The sequence below is a fragment of the Salminus brasiliensis genome, chromosome 2 (assembly GCF_030463535.1).
Source record: "Salminus brasiliensis chromosome 2, fSalBra1.hap2, whole genome shotgun sequence".
NCBI lineage: Eukaryota > Metazoa > Chordata > Actinopteri > Characiformes > Bryconidae > Salminus > Salminus brasiliensis.
The window spans coordinates 51,106,418-51,121,175 of record NC_132879.1 but is presented as its reverse complement, the minus strand read 5'-3'; positions in this window follow the sequence as shown (position 1 = coordinate 51,121,175).

Genomic DNA, 14,758 nt, shown 5'->3' with positions numbered 1-14,758 from the left:
TAGAACTTGCTCCACATCCTGTGTGCCATGCCTTTGAAATGGATCCACATTCACTCAATCCAGTGGTTTCAGGATGTAAACACAGGACTCAGGAAGGACAACATGGAGTGTTGATACAGAGAATCCATCCGTATTTGGAGCAAATGAAACAAAAGGACTGGTGAATTAACTGGTAACATACTCGCCATTCCTTTTCCTTTGAAACGCAGCTGAAGAGATTGTTGACAATTTCACATCAGCCTTTCACAGGAGGCCTGAAGGGGTTTAGGGTTTGACAGTGTTCAGCGGTGTGAGTGTTCTGGCCAGGATTCAGTTAGGTCAATCAGTAGGTCTTTAGGAAAGTGGTTCCTAAACTAGTCCAAACTAAATGTGCAAGGCAAAGGGGCTCCAGGACCTGGGTTGAGAAACACTGCTGTAGACCATTTTTAGGGCCCCTGAGGACTACATTGATTGACTGACTGTTTTAGGAACTCTTGGATGCAGCTTTGTTCATGTAAATGCTTTCTCAGGAAATCCACTGTCTGTTATGTTTGCATATTCATGATCCCACGCCCTTGCCACACCGATCAGCCATAACATTAGCACCTAATATTGCCTAATATTCAGTAGGCCCCCCTCGGGCCCCCACGACAGATCTGACCATTTGAAGCATTGACTCAACAAGACCTCTGAAGGCATCCTGTGGTGTCTGGCACCAAGAGGTTAGCAGCAGATCCTCTAAGTCAATCAAGTTGTGAAGTAGGGCCTCCATGGATCGCATCGCTGAGCCTTAGGTTCCCATGACCCTGTTGCCTTTTTACCGGTTGTCCTTCCTTGGACCACCTTTGGACCATTGCATACCAGAAAAACCCCACAAGACCTGCTTGATATTCACCTTCATCACCTTCAAGAACTGTTCACTCACTGCCTAATATGTTGATCAACCCCTTTGCAGATGCCACAATTTTTCACTTCACCGATCTACTTCATCTGGTACTAATGTTATGGCTGATTGGTGTCTTCTTGTTTTTATTGTATTTGATAATAACAGATGAATTGAGACCATATCCACATTTACAACAACTCCACAAGGGGAGGGTGGAAGTGTGGTTATGTTGAGTAACTCTGGGTTAAACATCCAGCTCCTGGGCCATTAGAAGCAATGGTTCACATCCTTGGAACTGAGCCCAGTATTCAGATCCTGGAGTCATTGCCTACTGAACTACTGCCACTCCAACATGTTTTGCAGTTAATAATAGCCCTGACACTGTTTGTCCAGATGTGTGGCGGTTCCTGGTGTATTTTTCCCGCTGCTCTATGCCATGTGCTAAATCATGTTAGTTACATAATCTCCTTTTTTCTTCTTCTGTTCAGTTTTCTTTTATTTGCTCGAGTTGGGGGAACACTTTGTTCTGGAAATAGTGAGAAACCCCAAAACATGTGCATTATTAACTGTCAGTCAGGGATGATCTGCATCTGCATCCCTTGGCACCTACATTTGTCTTCCACAGGCTAGGCCATGTCCCACTTCCTTGCATAAGAAGGCACCTTGCACTTAAAAATGCTTTACAAGTGGTGCTACAAAAGCTTCTTTAGGCAATGCCAAAGAAGAACCACACTGGGTCTGATAAAGAACATTTTAAAGGTAGAACCAACAATGGTCCATCTGTATCACGTAAGCACCCTTTGTAGAACCTTTTTTTAGAGGGTAGCACAATGGTGTTCTTCTGAAATGAGAAACACTCTTCTTTGTCACGTTGTGGAGTTATGAGGTTCTTGCAGAACAACAGTGTTGTGCTGTGATATGGAATTTTATAAAAATATAAAAGCTCCTTTAGTGAAACGTCACTGAGTAAATCTTTTGTTGCTCTCAAGGGTTTGTGGCTTCACTGTGGTCCAGTGTAAGATGGTCTGCAGAACCGGGAATGGTTGGCCACTGAAACGGTATGCAGAGCTATCTCTGTAGTCCATTACTCTGCACCCATTTGATATGTGACATTTGTTTGGGAGCCTTTTAGTCTAGCAGTGCTTTTAATAAGTTGATATATCATATGGACAAAAGTATTGGGACACATGTTCATTCATAGTTTCTTCTGAAGTCAAGGGTATTAAAAAAGAGTTTATCCTGCTTTGATTTTTCGGAGCATTGCTGAGAGGTTTTGATTGCATTCAGCAAAAAGAGCATTAGTGAGGTGGCTTTGAGTGGTTTAGCGGTCTAACGCTCTGCCACTATGGCCTGGGGGTCACCAGTTCGAATCCTGAGCCATGCCGGTTTGTCATTAGTCTGAGAAAGCACAATAGGCCATCACTCTATAAGCAATGTTGCACAGGTACCAGTGTTTGTTAGCTGGTGCCCTGGAGCCGGGACCTGGCGCTTACCTCTGGTGGCTGGTTTGTATCTATCAGAAGAGACGTGTGTTAAGTCCTTACCATCCTAGCTCCTTGGGGGAGCTACGAACGGGCGAGGTAATTGGCAGGAAGTGCCAGGAAAGGGGGGGGCATTAGTGAGGTCAGGATGTTGGAGGATCACCGCTCCACCTCATCCTCAATTCCTCACCTCATACCAAAAGAATTGGATGGAGCATCATCCATCATTCCAGAGAACACAGTTCCACTGCTCCACTGCTCCACAGAGGGGCTTTATACCCCTCTAGCCCACACCTGGCATTAGTCAGCATGGTGCCAATAGGCTCATGTTTATCTGCTCCAGAGAGTCCTATTCTATTAGTATTCTCTACAGGTACTAGACACGCATGTGTGTCAGCAATAGGTGCAACTTAAAGTGACTGAGTGCATTCATTTTAAGGGGGTGCATTTGAAGGTACATAGTACTTGTTTAGAACTGACCTACAGACAGTCTACATGCAGAATGTGGGTCAGATAAAAGCTACATATAAATACTGTGATAGGTTCTGGACTCTGGATTAGTGTTCTCATTAGAAGCGAAGGATGCTACTTCTCACTTATCTTAAGGATTCGAGGAGACTTTATTGTCATTCGCATCACATATGGTACATGGGGTGGAACAAAATTGAGATCTCAAGGTCCCAGTTAGACCCAAAGAGCACTTATGAATAAATAATAATATAATAATAATACAAATCTAGAATATAAGAAGGGTAGACATAAATAGGAAAAGTGGAAAGGCAGAGAAATAAAAAATTAGCAGCAATCTAATCACAATGTGAGATGAGTGTAGCAGCATGAATGAAAAAAAGCAGTAGCATAATAAAGTGTTCAAGTGTGAGTAAAGTGTCCAAGTGTCCTCAAAAAGTGTCAGTGCAAAGGTATACCAGCCAAGCCACCCATTCATTTGTGCTGAAAAAGCCAACAAATCATCACAACTAGAACAGGGACACGCTGTAAAGCAGTACACTGTCTCTGTAGGTGACATTACTTGTGTAATCCACAGGCCATGCTAAATGGGAAAGGGTTTTTTGATTTAGGTCATAAATTTGACCTAAATAAGCATAAAGCCGTTATGACTCGGGTGCAGTCAGGCCCGCTTGGGCTGTCTCAGAGCAGATGACTGGAGCATTGCTCTGGCACACTGTTGTTGATGTGAACCTCAGTCCTGACTCCACTGTTTGATCTGTTGCCTCATGCCGAGGCAGCAGGGGGCCGAGGCGTTGATCCTCTGCTGACCCACGTCACCACAAGCTCCAGATAAAGGTCACTGAGTATGAGAGTGTGCAGGGGGCCAGCCACGGTTTTCAAGTTTTTTAAAAGGGTGGTTCAGCAATGGATGTTAACTCTGATCTTTACTGCTTATGCTGAAACCTGAGGCTGGAAGGTTTTTGGATAAAATGAAGCAAAAGAAAGTGATAGGTAAAGTAATGGGATACTCTATATGTCCAAATGTTTGTGGACACTCCTTCTAATGAATGCATTCAGCCATTTATCAGCTGTCACAGATGTGCAAATGAACACATACAGCTTGTCTAGTCCCTGTAGAGAAGTATTGCACATAGAATAGGAGATAGACATGAACCTACTGGCATTGAGGTGTGGAGCAGTGGAACTGTGTTCTCTGGATGATCATGCTCCATCCAATACATTAGGGATGACTTGGGAAGTCGAGGATGAGATGAATGCAATCAAATCCTCTCAGCAATGCTCCAAAATCTAGTAGAAAGCCTTCTTCCTTGGACAGTAGAGACAGTTACTCCAACAAAAGCAAAATAAAAACTTTTGAAATAATACACTTGATTTTAGAAGAACCTATAATTGAGCAGGTGTCCCAATACTTTTGTCCATATAGTGTATCAACTGATTAGAAGCACTGCTTGACTAAAGTAATAGACTAAAAGACTACAGAAATAGCTCTGCGGACCATTTTAAGAGGCTGACTGTTCCTGGTTCTGCAGAGCATCTTACACTGGACCACAGTGAAGCTACAAACCCTTGAGAGCAGCAAAAGATTTATTCAGTGACGTTTCACTAAAGGAGCTTTTATCTTCGCATATAATCACAAATCTGAGAGGCTGAAGGCAGACACGTGCCTCATCCTACATGTGTGCATCCAGCAAGGGCCTCTTTTTCCAAACTACCGCTGATGCACTGGTGCCCTCGAAGGAAAACACTGTGCACCCAGTTCTGATGCATTCACCAGTGCCAGCCAGAATTGCACTGGAGTGATGTGGAGAGAAAGCTCCATCTACCAACCTTGGATAGAGCAAGGCCAATTGTGCTCTCTCGTGGCCCCGGCTGCTGATGGCTAGCAGCATGCCCGGGATTCGAACCAATGATCCCCTGGTGACAGTGCCTTATTCTGCTGGACTACGTGGGCCCACTGGAGTCATATTTGTGAGCAGAATTCTGCAATAGGCCTCAGTCCATTACTGTCTTTCATTTTCAGTGATGGTTCTGTATCTCTCTTCTGTATGTGCCAAGATAGAGGGGGGTGGGGTCTCAGGGTGCTCGGGTGTGTGTGTGTTGGGGGGGGGGTTAAAGTGTGATTTGTCATTTTCTAGAAAACTCCATTTGTAACCATGTTTAAAATGAGTTCGCTTTAAGAGGGAGGACAGCGTTGGGCCATAGTTGAGGGGGCTTAGGGTTTTGTTTGGAGATATGTCTGATGAATGAGGCTTAAAAATGAGCCATTCTGGCAGCTTGCCCTGCTTTGTGAGATATCTTATGATACCGTAGATCCTAACTCAGTTTCAGTAAACAAGATCTAGTGTTTAACACAAGGATACAATAATAATCTCTGTATCTCGTCTTCAGGAGGGGTTCACATGAAAGGGAGTCTGTCCTGTAAGAGCTGATCTTCGTGCAAAGGAGCGATTAGCATCCACAACAGTGGAGCAATCCATCCTGTCCTTAGTAATATGGCCTCAAACATGCAGGTATATGTTTGGGCAGGGGTTGTTGTGAGTTGTGAGCTAACTCCTCGCTCCAGTCTCTGACTGTTAGGAGTTCGGTGTGTTCTTCCTGTGTCTGTGTGGGTCTCCTCTGGGTGCTCTGGTTTCCTCACACCTTCCAGAAACACATGGTAGGTGAATTGGCTATGCTAAATTGCCCCTTGGTGTGAGTGAATGGGTGTAGACTGGTGCCCTATCCATGGTGTATTCCTGCCTTGTGGCCAAAGAGTCCAGGTAGGCTCTGGACCCAAGTGACCTTGACCAGGAGGAAGTGGATGGGAAAAAATAGATGGATAGATGAATTAAGCAGTGATGTGTGTGTGTGTGTGTGTGTGTGTGTGTGTGTGTGTGTCTGTGTGTGTGTGTGTGTGTGTGTATACACTGCTCAGCCATAACATTAGCAACACTGACAGGTGAGGTGAAAAACTTCAGCTTGGCCTCCACCATTCCTATTAACCCCTTAACTCAGCAAGGCTTATTACACACTAAGACGTTTTACTCAGTAGCTACAGGGACGTCTGAAGAAATTGGTGGGGCTTTTCTTTATTAATAGAAGTTTGTAATAACACTTTAACACATTGCTTAACCCTTTCAGAAGGTTATGGCCTTCTGGTGGGCCAAAAGTGTGATTACAAACTTCTATTACCAAAGAATAGCCCCACCAGTTTCTACAGACATCCCTGTAGTTACAGAGTAATACGCCTTAGTGTGTAATAAGCCTTCCTGCGTTAAGGCGTTAAGGGGTTAAATGCCTTTGCCTAATTACATTACAAACTAAGAACAAAGCTACCAGAAAATGAATGCTGTCTTCTTAAAGCCTTCTCCTGCTTCGTGTTAGATTAATTATAGTAGTGTCAGACAGCTGCCTAAAGCCACTGATTTTTGGGACAAGGTTTGAGGAGTAAGAGTGAACAGGCCATGGCCTTATGAAGCTAATTAGGCCTTTATACAAGGGTCCTAGGTGCTAAAATGTAGACAAGAATGTTTCATCATTAAATCTGTACCTTTTGGGGATCAGTTCATCCTCTGCTAACTTAGCTATTCACAGTAACACAAACTTTGATGGAGTGAGTTTTTACACTTTGGCTTTTTATGGTGAATTTTCCTTGATATCAAGCCATTCCTCTGAAATGTGGTGTACATTTCACGGCTCTGTGCAAATGAAAATAATGGAACACCCAAATCTTCTATTGTTTTAAAAGAAACTGATGTCATATTTTGGCGGACTGGAAGCTTCGTGATTACACATGTAACACTTTAAAAGGGTGCTCCACTTCGTTAGTCTGGAATAGCTCTGCTTTAGACCAAACACCCACTGCTAGTGTAAACCTTTAGGCTATTAAATCTACTCCCCTACATAATTACACGTCAAAGCTTCAAGCATTTAAGCCTGTTTGAGTCTCACCTGAGTGGGGGGCTTACAGTATGTGTGTCATACTTGTTTTTCTCTCATTCCAGGTCATCATTCACAGTCACTGGAACAGTATTTAGGCCGGACAAAAGGAGTATGATCTTTGTTAAAAGCATACAGAGTGCCCTCCTCCTGTCATCCAGACAAGAATCTATTTTGATCATGGTGAATAATGTTTTGTGGCAGAGTCTGTCACACATACTGATCAGCCATAACATTAATACCCAATATTGAGTGGGTGTTCTGTGGAATCTGGCACCAAGACAGTAGCAGGAGATCCTTTAAGTCCTGTAAGCTGTTAAGTGCGGCCTCAATGGCCTTAGGTGCCCATGACCCTGTTGCTGATTCTCTGGTTGTCTTTTCTTGGAGCACTTTTGGTAGGTACTGACCACTGCATACCTTAAAAAAAACCCACAAGACACCTTGATAGAAGCCACTGCAGATGAGAGAAGATAATCAATGTTATTCCCTTCACCTGTCAGTGGTACTAATGTTATGGCTGATTATATATCATATCATGTCCTTCCATCCTAATGTAAAAGCAGTAGGTTGCAGATGTCATTGCCCACCCAGTGACCAATTCAAGCTGTTCCTGGGTGATTTTGGTGTTTTGGATGGACTGCTTTGCTCTCTGCTGCTGATAGAGTTGGCAGCAGAGCAGAAACTGCACTGTGGCAAAAGGTCAGACTGTTTCTGAACATGAAAAGGACAGAAATGCCAAAGCTGTATGAATGCATTTGTAGTGTTTAGAGCCACACGCTGAAACTGTATAAATGTTTAAGGCTCAGATGCTTATATTGATGAATAGCTCAGCTGCAGGAGATGTGCCTCAAACAATAGCCAAAAGCATGCCAACCACTGTGCCACGATTTACGTCATCCTTGTTAAGTATGATTGCAGACAGGCTTTTCGTTTCTTTCTCCATGCTTAAACACTCAGAGAGGAGGTTGAAAATAGAGCTGTGACATTTCAGCCAAATGGATTTTCATGTTTTTGAGTGGCACTCTGCTCAAAGCATGCAGGGCAGTGTGCGAGTGTGTGTGTGTGTGTGTGTGTGTGTGTGTGTGTGTGTGTGTGTGTGTGTGTGTGTGTGTGTGTGTGTGTGTGTGTGAGTGAGTGAGCGTATGTGTGAGTGAAAAGCAACTGTGAACATCAATGTCCTTTGATCTCTAGGCCCACATCTTACCATCTTACCATGTTACCATGGTATTGTGCTTTGGTCTGTTTATAAGCAAGACTCAGAATAGCTCCTGTCCTTCAAAAATGACCAGCATGCTTCTTTTGAGACATCAAAAATAGGTCTGTTTGGTTTGTGTTAATGGGAAGCAAGCACAATGATTTCCATTAGTGGGTGCAAGTTAATTAAATATGGGAATTATTTCATTTAATAACAGGGGTATTACAGTACAATTTCAGCATCAGATCTCATCATAAATCTAGCACTACTCATTTAGAAAGTGTGGTTTAACAAAGTTGACTGTTTTGGACTGCATTCCCCTGCGTCTTTACCCTCTACCCTATCTTAAAACCCTCGGGAACCTAAATTTGAGTTAATCTGGCTCCTCAGCCCCCCGCCCAAATTAAATGCACAAAGTATGTCTTATGAATATCTTCCCAAAGTCTAATTGCTAAATATCTGCTGTATTTCACTAGTATTGCTCACCTCTCCATGTAGAATGATCAGTCCTAAAAGGGGTCAGGCTTACATCAGCATTACCCTGGTCAATAACAAGGCTAACATGGCTTCACCCTCTCTTCGTGTATGAGCAACCTGAGGAGCTAAAGCTCAGTTACCCTGGAGCAACCTGAAGAGCTAAAGCTCAGTTAACCTGGGACAACCTGGAGAGCTAAAGCACAGTTAACCTGGAACAACCTGGAGAGCAAAAGCTCAGTTACCCTGGAGCAATCTGAAGAGCTAAAGTACAGTTAACCTGGAACAACCTGGAGAGCAAAAGCTCAGTTACCCTGGAGCAATCTGAAGAGCTAAAGCACAGTTAACCTGGAACAACCTGGAGAGCAAAAGCTCAGTTAACCTGGAACAACCTGGAGAGCTAAAGCTCAGTTAACCTGGAGCAACCTGGAGAGCTAAAGCTCAGTTAACCTGGAGCAATCTGAAGAGCTAAAGCTCAGTTAACCTGGAGCAACCTGAAGAGCTAAAGTTAAGTTAACCTGAAGCAACCTGAAGAACTAAAGCTCAGTTAACCTGGAGCAACCTGAAGAGCTAAAGCTCAGTTAACCTGGAACAACCTGGAAAGCTCTGGGATAGGAGTGTCTGGATACTTTTGGACACTGATCAAACTGTGATGGCTAGGCAACTGGGTCAGAACATCTCCAAACATCAGGCAGATCTTGTGGGTTTTTTCGGGTATATGGTGGTCAGTACCTACTAAACATGTTCATGGGCACCTCAGGCTTTTTGACGTAATCCATGGAGGCCCCACCTTACAACTTACTGGACTTAAAGGATCTGCTGCTAACGCCTTGGTGCCAGATACTACAGGACACCTTCATGCGTCCTTGTGGAGTCCATGCCTCGAATGCTTAGATCTCTGAAGGGGGACATACTCACTATTAGGTAGTTGATACTAATGTAATGGCTGGTTGGTGTTCATTGGAAAGATTTCCCTGACCAACAATGTGAGTGTGCAGCATTTGGCTACAGGGTGGGCTAATTTTATTTTTGCTGAAAGGAAGAGCCTAAAAGGCCTGTTTTAGAAACATGATCTCTTCTTAGGAAAGGAAAAATCAGGAGTATAATTAGAAATGATAGCAGTGGTCAGAGCTTTGCTTTGAAAATGTAAATAACAAAATCAGACTGAACCTTCAGTGAAGATAAACCTGTATGAAGTCTGCTTACTTTACAGCACTCTCTTTCTCTTGCTATCAGAATGCTTATGTGGGAGTTGTCTTAGACTGACAATAAAAATGGCAAGCCATTAAAAATAGATCTTCATACACAGAGATGCATTTTCCAGCACTGTGATAGATACAGATGGTACTCTGACATAAACATTTAATCTTATGAAGCTGACCAATCCTGATGAAAAGCACTTTTAAGAGTCTGTTAAGTGCCAGAGTCATGGCCAACTGGACAATGTAGAGATATGGCTGTATTGAAAGAGCAGCACCATTTATGGAGCATTAGTCTGCTACAATGGGCAACACTCAGCCCTGACCACTTCACTGGACGAATCTGGGGTGAGAAAGAGACCAGCTTGAGCTTGTTGCTTGTCTAGGCAAAAACAATGAAAGCTAACCATCTGACGTTAACAGACTTCTTCAGATCGTCCTTATCTGATTCCGTAAGTTTGGGAACACTTTGTTCAGAACCTCTTTCACCTCGTTCCTGGAATCGGTGAGCGTTTATGTTTGCTTGTTTGGAGTGTTTCAGAAAAGTAACCCACTTTCCCAACTTGTGACCTGAACACCTCAAACTCCGGAGTGGAGCTGGAGGACATCTTAATTTGCGCTGATTAATGAAAATAAACCTTGGCTGGGTCACAATGTTCCCGGGAGCATATTACGGATAGTAGCTTTTTTTTTTCGTTCAAATGGGATATGGATTTTAGAGCAAGAATAACTTTGGCACCGTGCTGGAGATGAAGTGATACATCAGCCTGATCTCTTCTCACAGGCACAGAGGGTAATCAGAAGCCAATGAAAAATATCAGAATACAGAACAGGGCTCCTTCCAGTCTTTCACATTCCCACAGCATTCCTAGCCCCACTGTCTGTGCGGATTAGTGGGAGAAATATTGGGAGGGTTAAAAGTCTCAGCCACTTTGAATTGCCATTTTTCTCACAGCTATTTCCAATTTGGAGGTGCGCTTTAAAGCAGCAGCCAAGGCAAATAAAGGCCTCAGAAAAGACCTGAGTACTGTTTCATCTAAAAATACTCCCTCTGTAGACTTGCTCATGTACAGGATACACATGTGGCTGCGTAGCACATTTATCATGACTTGCTTTGTTTTACCGTTTGAACCCAAGGGGACTTTGACATCGGCTGAGAAACACTGTCGGTGGTGGCGTAGAACCTAAGCCAAATTGAGGTGGACAGCAGGGCAGGGAGATTATGTAACTTTGGACGGCTTTCTGATTGAGTGTTTATGTCTAAAGGAACCCATAGAAATGCTTAAAAGTGGAAAAATGGTTCTCAAACAGGAGTTCTCAGCTTTTTTAACACCCTGGACTGAATTGAGTGGGAATCCAAGACAAGATAATTGTCTTCGTACTCTCTCTGGGTGGGTAGAAAGGTCTACCTTCTTTGTCACATCACTTCTCAGTAAGTTAACCATTGTTAGCGTGTAGTTGCATTGAAAATTGCAATGCAAGCAAGAGACACATTCTGAACACTGAAGCAAGGGGCGCTAAAGCGACAGGCAAGTTTTCTTGTACCAGCGACATCATTGTTTTACAGTGTGGACCAGCTTGATGAGTATCTCTCTCTATCGCCCCCCTCTGAGTACTGATGGTTTAACCGCCACAGTAACGTCCCAGCAGGACCATGCATTTGCATTTGTGCTTGTGTCTTTGCGTCGAGTATGTTTCTGGCCTTATGGTTGGCAGTTAGTGTTCTCCTCCAAGCACGTACAGCTGTCCAATGATGTTGCATTAGTGGTGTCTCAAAAAGATCTGGTGGTACTTGACATAAGGTAAAGGATGATAGGGGGATGACCTAGCTAGTAGGTGAAATTGGACCCCAGCTAACACTTCTATGTGGGGCTTGTCTGGGTAGCCCAACTTGGAACCAGAATGTTTTATCCTTGGTTTTCATGTTGGCCCCACATATGGATGCCCACCAGGGTCAGTGATGGGACCAGGAGAGGTTAAGCATGGGCCCCATCTAGGTTGTACACTACACATGGGGCCTAGATGTGATAGGACCTATATGAGATAAAGGTAGGCCGTAACAATGGGGCCAATTTTGGAAGCCCAACACATGTGCAAACCCACTCAGAGCCCATACCCACCTGAAACCGACCTAGCCCATGTCCCATCCATGTGAGTCCCACATGAGCATGTTGGCTGGAATATGACTGAATTGGAGAGTAAAAATCTATAAAAAAAAATGTCATGTCATGTCAGCTGGCTGGCTAATGACTAATTAGATCACATTCATTTTTAAATGTTTAAAACTAACATCAGACATACTGGACACTGGATACTTGTAGTACAGGGTGTCTGTTAATACGACCAGCAGCACAACACATCACGATCAGTAATAGTATGATTAACTAGCCAGTGGCCTGGCAGCTCGCATATACTCCATGTAAACAGAAAGGTCCTGCAGAGGATTGAAGGCTGTCAATCACTTCATTCCTAAGTGTAACCCCGCCTTCTTACAATATAGCAAAATATGGTTAAACACTGATTTCTGGGGGAAATAAAAATGGTCCCATTTTGGGACAACTAACTGTTGGAATTTGAGTTTAGAAGGAAAATGAGATATAAAATTGGCTGTTTTGTCATTGAAACATACAACCAGCCAGCAGAGGCGCTGTGGTACCTGTGGACCTGTGGTAGCTTCACTTTTAAGAGACTTTTCACTGTCTATGCTTTTCTACAGTCATTGTTCACAACTATGCCAAAGTTACTTTAGGAATCATAAACCCCTTATTATTTAACACTGTAGATACCTTGTGTTGCTTGAAATACTGTATCGGCTTCCAGTAATTCTACTGCTTCGTATCTCCTCTTGACTCACATAAACACAGCGCCTTCAAATGAGGAGAGTCACCTGCTAGGGACTTACGATAAAGGTGTTATACAACCACAGCTCACTGAGTTTCATCAGACACAGACTACTTGAGCCTCTCAGGTCTTCCAGTTTTATTCATTTGAACCTCTTTGGGTTGTAAGATTGTCTGTTTAATTCTCAAAGCTTACTGTAGGAATTCCTCTTAAAAAGAGTGAAATATGAGCACCAGTGCAAAGAACTGGGCCACACTGTATTCAGACCAGAACTTTTTGATGTTGTGCTTTATGGCATGGCCTTCTGTGGCGTGAATGAATGCCAGAAGACATCCTTCGAGGCAAAATTTCTAGATCTACGTCCATCATTAGTCAGTTTCACACATTTAGATCCAAAAGGAATCAAGTGTACAACAGGCTGGTAATGTGCAGTGATGAATGCCTGTAGGGTAGAACACTAGCAGTATGAACAGGCCTTAGCACCCCTTTATGTGGCCCCAAAGAAAAGGAACGATCGCCTGAGAGATGGGGGGATACAGAGTGAGAGATTTAAAGCCAGGTATGGGAGAAAAAAAAAGATAGAGCTGCTAATTACATTTATATTCATCTACCCCAGCTGCCAGCCAATTGAGCACTAGCTTTCTTGCAGCTGTGGAGAAGGATATCTGTGAAATATACACAGATTAGCCATAACATTAGTACCACCTAACTTGGTGCCACCATCACAGACCTGACAATTAGGAGCATGGACTACAAGATATCTGAGGGCAGCCTGTGGAATCTAGCACCAAGACATTAGTGGCAGATCTTTAAAGTCAAGGATCTGCAAGTTGTGAGGTGGGGCCTTCGTAGATCACATCGATATGACTCTTCCAGCTAACGTCCATGTGGGGCCTTTATGTGTGGCCCAACTGAGAACCAAAATAGGTTTTTTTCTAGGGTTTCACGTTGTCCCCACATATGGATGCCCACCAGGGTCAGTGATGGGACCAGGAGGGGTTAAACATAGGCCCCAACTCGGTTCTACACTGCATATGGGGCCTAGATGGGACCAGTGTGAGACTAAGGTGAGCTGTTACAATGGAGATCATTTGGAAAGCCCGATATACAATCCCACTCAGAACTTATGCCCACATTGAACCAACCTTGCCCACATTCCACCCATGTGAGCCCCACATGAGCATGATGGCTGGGTCTGTCACTTATTTACCAGCTGTCCTTTCTTGAACCAATTTTGGTAGGTACTGACCACAGCATACCAGACTTGCCTGATGTTTTGGTCACAATTTGGTTCTTGTCAAAGTGGCTCAGGTTCTTATGCTTGCCCAAAATGAACTGCCTGCTTTCTCTCCACTGGTTGCTGTTTAGAGCACCGGGCCCATTTTGTTGATGGAAATTTCCTCACAGTGTTTTGCAGCCCCTCTGTGTGAGAGAGCAGGCTTATAAACATGCTACAACACCGGCACGTGCAGCTTGTTTTAATGTACTTTTGGCAGCTATTATTATCACAAAGCATCAGAAAAGAAACGGTGTAGTGGCTCAAGATAAGAATCACTTGGTCCTCTTGGCTGAGCACAAGCCTTTTCAATTCAACAACAGCTGGGCCAGCGTTTCACCACTGCACTCATCACTATACACATACTGCAGGAAGCACGTTAGGATTCTCATCTCCAACCCAAACAAAGGCTTGCTTTAAACACCTCTGATTTGTGTACTGATGAGTAGTAAACAAAGAAGCCACAATGTCTCAATTACTGTATTACTGTTTTGTGCAGAGGTCACCTGAGTGGAGTGTTGATGTACAGTCCAGTGCACACTAATGAATAGATGCTGATGTTCTCAGCAAAGGACCAAAACATCACCCACCATATCCCACTATATACTGAAAAGAGGTCGCTTCCACAATTGCCTCTGTTGTTTAACCGTTTACCCGTAATTTCAGAAGTAGTGCAAGTGTTCTCAGAAGCAAAGTGGCCTTCAGGGGCATGGATGGTGTGCTTTTCTTCCCTGTGTAGATCCTAAAAAAGCTCTGCATGTCCTTTTTCCTGGCTGAGCCTCTGCATTTATACGCCCCCTTCCAAACCCTAGACATTCTCCAGGTTCCAAAGTTCAGATTGGTCTCTGTGGGTGGTCAGGTGGTTGATCGTTTAGCATAATAGTCTCTACATTTTGGATTACCCCCCCCCCCTCCCTCAATCTATTCAGACTGCCTCTTATCTACACTCTAAGCAGAAAGGCTTTTATATGGCTTTTTTTTGTATAGTGGAACCCTTATATGGGTTATTTGACCGTGGAACCATTTTTGACTGATCTA